Source organism: Tachypleus tridentatus, chromosome 7 (genome assembly GCF_004210375.1).
Source record: "Tachypleus tridentatus isolate NWPU-2018 chromosome 7, ASM421037v1, whole genome shotgun sequence".
Taxonomy (NCBI): domain Eukaryota; kingdom Metazoa; phylum Arthropoda; class Merostomata; order Xiphosura; family Limulidae; genus Tachypleus; species Tachypleus tridentatus.
This window is the reverse complement of record NC_134831.1, coordinates 10,938,498-10,944,497: the sequence shown is the minus strand read 5'-3', so window position 1 is coordinate 10,944,497 and position 6,000 is coordinate 10,938,498.

Sequence of the window (6,000 nt, the reverse complement as noted above, 5' to 3'; positions counted from 1 at the left end):
TTGGCCAAAACTCACGAGTTCTGAGGGCCGAATTTCGCAGCAACGCGGTGCATCTTCAATTTTTCGGTCAAAATCTCGTAACAAGATCCAACTGATATCCCACACTCTTTAGCAAGCTCCCTGACAGTCAGACGTCGATTTGCCCGCACCAGGGTGTTGATTTTGTCGACGTGTGGGTCGTCAGTTGACGTGGAAGGACGTCCAGGACGCTCATCATCTTCAATGGACTGTCGACCATCCTTAAAACGTTCATGCCACTTGAAACATGCCGTACGCTTCATAGCAACATCACCATAAGCCGTGTTAAGCATAGCAAAAGTTTCAGTCGCAGATTTTCCAAGTTTAACACAAAATTTCACAGCAAGTCGTTGCTCCTTCAGGTCATTCATTCTGAAATCCGCCAAACGAAAAAATCGCACTTCACTTAAAACATAGCTAATACACAAATGAAGATATCTGCAATCGGGAAATGGCGTCGTAATCAGCTGATCTGTGCGAACCTAGCGACACCAAGCGGATTCCCCTGGAACCAACTGGAGCAGCGCAATTTAAACAGTCCGCGTATTTTTTGAACAGCCCTCGTTGCATGCCAAGCAAATGCGCGTTGTGTGGGCTGTGGGGGAGAATCACCACATTACACAGTGTACAAAACAGAACCCCAAACCCAAATGCTGCAATTGTGGGGAAGAACACACGGCAAATTATAAAGGTTGTCAGAAATATAAATCAATTAAAACACACTTATACGAAATTAAAAATCCCAACATGAACAAGCCGCCACCACCACGAACAATTAAGGAACCCACACCTACCACTCCAGCACCACAAAGTACAACTACACAGACAAACACATACGCTGCAGTGGTTAAAAATTCATCATCCCGACAGGAAAAACCATTACCAAGTGAAGAGGAAATACCAAAACCACCACAAAATACACAACCAACAACAATTGAAACAACACTGACATCTGCCATAACTTCCACTTTCTCGGAAATAATGGCAGAATATACAAATCCCACAAACACCAACAGTCTCACAGACATAATTGTTAAAATCATATTGAAAAAACATACACAAGTTCTTGCCGCAAATTTTAACCTCCATCATAAACTCTACTAAACATGGATAACTTCACAGTTCTACACATCAATATCCAGGGTGCTCTTGCTTCCAAGAAACATGAGATTGAAGATACAACAAACTCCATAAAACCTGATGTAATTATAATTAGTGAAACTCTTCTATATAACTACCATAGATTTAAATTAAACGGCTACTCTACTATTAGACATGACAGGAAGGATAATAGAGATCCAAACAGAGGTCTTTTATTATTGTATAAGACTGAACTCATAGTTCAGGAACTTACTATCCCTTCCAGTAATGAATCTATAGTTATTAATGTAAAAACGCAAAATCAGACAGACGTTACTGTGGCGGGCATCTACTGCTCGCCTAGTACAGTGTTAGATGTAAATCTATTGAATATATTGTATAATAGCAACTGTAATCTTATTATTATCGGCGACCTAAACAGTAAACATATAGCATTCAACTGTCGTTGTTCAAACGCAAATGGCAACTTACTTTATCAATTTCTGGACGAATCAAACATGACTTTATTAAACGATGCAACACCGACACATATCTCGTACGCACACGGCACCAGTGAAATACTGGACCTATGCCTGTGTTCGTCAAATATGAGTCGCAAATTCGTAATTTTCATGTTGGTCACGATATAGATAGTGACCACCTCCCAGTTTGGTGTATCTTCAATCTCACCCCCCACTTAAATAAAATCATAGTGAGAGACCAACTGAACTACAAAAAAGCTAATTGGCCAGTTTTCCAAACTATATTAAATGAAACCTTACCTCCAGAAGTACTACATATTGCCGCGGACGCATCAGATATAGATGCATACTGTCATATCATCTCTGAGTGTCTAAAACATGCAGCCAACAGTTCGATACCGAAACAAAAACACTTCACAACAACTCATTCATGGCAACCACATAAAGATATAATACACTTAATTAAAAACAGACGTATACTCCGCAGACAGTACATTCAAAATCGCAACCCCACACTTAAAACACAATAAGGAATAAAATACGAAACTTAATCAGACAACAGAAACAAGAAAACTGGGACACCTTCTGTTCCGATCTAAATCACAAAACTGATCCTAAACAATTCTGGACACATTTGAAAAGATTTACAAACACAGGAACAACAAACACAGTATATCCACCACTGGAACTGGATGGAGAAACAGCATACACTAACACAGAAAAAGCCGAGATATTTAAAAAACACCTAGAAAACACGTTCAAAACACATCATGAACCAGACATGAACAGATACTTTTATAATACAGTCACAAACTTTATTGATCAAAACAGAAGCATTTTTACACCTAAATTTCCAGTCAACACTATTACACACCAAGAAAAAACAAAAGACTGGAGCACTCATCAACTGGTAAAACATATCACTGTAACAGAAGTCGTAACTGCTATTAACAACACAAAAAACAAAGCCCCTGGAGAAGATGGTATTCAAGCTATCCTCCTAAAACAAGGCACTCAGAGATTATATGAACACCTAACAGCGTTATTTAATCTCTCACTATCAGCTGGATATATCCCCGTTTCTTGGAAGGAAGCAATAATATTAATGTTCCAGAAAGAAGGAAAGCCAGCGAATAAACCAAACAACTACCGCCCGATTAGCTTAACCAGTTGTATTGGCAAAGTATTAGAGAGGATAATTAGTAATCGTCTGTCAGTTTACTTAGAAGAAAATTCAAAATTACCAGAAATTCAAAACGGATTTCGAAAAAACTGCCAAACTACAGACCACCTGATTCGACTTACAGAATCAATTACCGACAGCTTCAACAAAAAAGAATGCACTGTAGCTTGCTTTCTCGACATTGAGAAAGCATTTGACACAGTGTGGTATAACGGCTTACGACATAGATTGCTTGAAATGGCATTACCCCAGGAAACTATTCACTGGCTGTCCAACTTCCTGGATAACAGAATGTGTAAAGTAAATGTAAATGGGGCCCACTCAGGGTCCTTTTTACCCGAAGCAGGAGTTCCGCAGGGAGGGGTTGTTAGCCCTATATTATTTATCATGTACGTGAGTAATATGCCTCTGTCGGACCTAAATTTAGGTTATGCATCACAGTTCGCTGACGATGTAGCAGTCTGGAAAAGTGCCCCCACTTCGTCAATAGCAGCAACGAACCTACAACCAGTCCTAAATAACATCGAAGAATACTGCCAGAAATACAGAATCAAAATTAATATTCCAAAAACCCAAGTCATAGTATTCAGCAGACTGAATAAGCTGAAAAAAGATCCACCAAAACTCTATATGAATGGATCACTTTTACTGACTGCTACTTCTGCTAAATTTCTAGGTCTAACCTATGACTCAAAATTAACGTGGCTACCACATATTAAAAATGTACTGATACGAATCTGGAAAAGAGCAAACTATGCAAGAAGTCTTTCAGGTAAAATCCAAGGAACATCACCAGACAACATACTTAAAATCTACAAAACGTACATTAGACCAACAATAGAATATGCATCACCTGCCTGGATTAACATAGCACCCACACATGTACAGAAACTTCAACGTATACAAAATTCTGTACTAACTTCAGCATATAAAGTACCACGTAGCACCTCAACCACATTCATGCACAAGTATGCAAACATAGATACAATAGCTGAAAGACTCTTGCATAATTCTCTAAAATATTTCAATAAGAATTGGCATAAAAATGACTTAATGTGTGATCTCGACAGATATCACGTACATGATGTAAATGGTCCTAAATAACTCTCCCCGTTTAACATATATTTAAGAAATGTAACACAAGCTGGCCACTATGCACTAGACACTTAGTCCTTGTTTCTTTTTATTTTTATAATTATTATTTTCTTTTTTAATCATTATTATTTTTTATTTTTTTTATTTTTTTGAATTATTATTCAAGTATTGAATAATAATTATTATTATCACTTTCTTTTCTGTGTGAGTGTTTGTGTTACTACAACTAGTAGTAGCATTCTCTCAATCGAAAAAAAGGAGAAAAATACAAAAAAGAGAAAGGAAAAAGGGAAAAATATATATATATATATATATATATGAAAATACAAAAAAAAATATATATGGAAAAAAATTAAATGAAAAAAAAAAAACTTCTTGTTCGTCCATGCATGGACTGACCCCTGAAATGGACCTGAGTATGATGTTATACTTTTACTCTGGCCCAAAGCTTTAAAAAAACAAAAACAAAAAAAACCCTAAAGACAGACGCTATAATCGTTCGGGAGGGAGGAAGAGGTCAAATGTACCTGACCCTTCTGGGTATTTAACAACATCAATACCCAAATACCCACACAGTCAAACAGCCCTCGTAGAGGATTAATATTAACTTGTGACGTTTCACCTCCAATTTATGGAAAATCAACTAACTAAATGCAGGAAAACAGTAGTAAACTTTTAAAGATTTACTAGCTATGCCTAAATAAAATTTCTTTCCTGTTTATGGAATAGTGAACTGTAACGCTTCTTTTCAACAGCGGCATTGATATCAATCGAAATCCCGAAAACTATAAATTACTTCAGTAATTTAGTACAAACAAGCTATTTATTTCGTAAAACTGACTAGCTTTGGTTTTTGATATTATTAATTAATAAAAAGACAAAAGTTCTCTCAAATAACATTCACTGTAATATGAAAAAAGAGAACTTAATGTACTAAGTCCCAACCAATGAAGCCTGCAAGATATTCTTAGAACTCTATATCCGAGACCCTAACCCATCAATAGACATTCCCAACAACCAATTAGCAACCCTTATAGAATTCAACACGATGAAGCCAAACTTCATGTTCAACAACCACAACTATATACAAACAAATGGCCTAAGCATGGGCACCCCAGTATCACCAGTTCTACCAAATATTTTTATGACACAAGCAATTAACACAGCACTACATCCACCACTATACTGGTACAGATATGTAGATGACACGGTTGCGGGATTCAGATCTACAGAACACACACTTAATTTTTTCAATCACATTACCTCTGTACATTCCAATATTAACTTCAAATGTGAACAGGAAGAAAGCAATCAGATATCATTTCTTGACCTCAAAATTACAAGAACCGACACACAATTTAAAACAGAAATCCACCGAAAAATCACCCATACTGGATTATACATTCCTTGGGACTCAGCACATGAAACAAAACAAAAACTCAACATACTAAGAAACCAAATAGATACTGCCATAAAACTATGCTCACCAGATAAAATTAACGATGAATTAGACAAAATAAAACAATACTTCATCAACATCAATAAGTTTCCTCCACAAACCGTAGAAAACATTATACGCACACACCTAGACAGAAAGCAAAATCAACCAACAAAAGTAAATATATCTCACGAATCAAAAAATCACGAAACCATATACTACTGCATACCATATATTTCCGACATCAGCAGAAAAATAACCAACATTTGGCAAAAACTAGTAAAAAATATGAAATTCCAGTTAACACCAAATGTATTCAAAAACCAGGCACAAAACAAAGGTCTCTACTATGTAAAAACTACAATGACAAACACCACACCAACATTATTTATAAAATAATGTGATAACTGCCACGACTTCTATATTGGAGAAACAAGTAGAAAAATGGAAACTAGACTCAAAGAACACAAAAAGTCACCTTCCGACGTTTTCAAACACTGCAAATCAAATAAACACAACATAACCATAAAACACTCAAATACTAGAGAAAGAAACAAACATAAACAAACGCAAAATTAAAGAAGCCTTACTTATACAACAACTCAAGCCCAAAGTAAACCAATACAAAGGAACACCTTTATACCAATATTAATAAATATAACCAAACATTTAAACTCGCCCTCTACATTCCTACACTTGGTTAC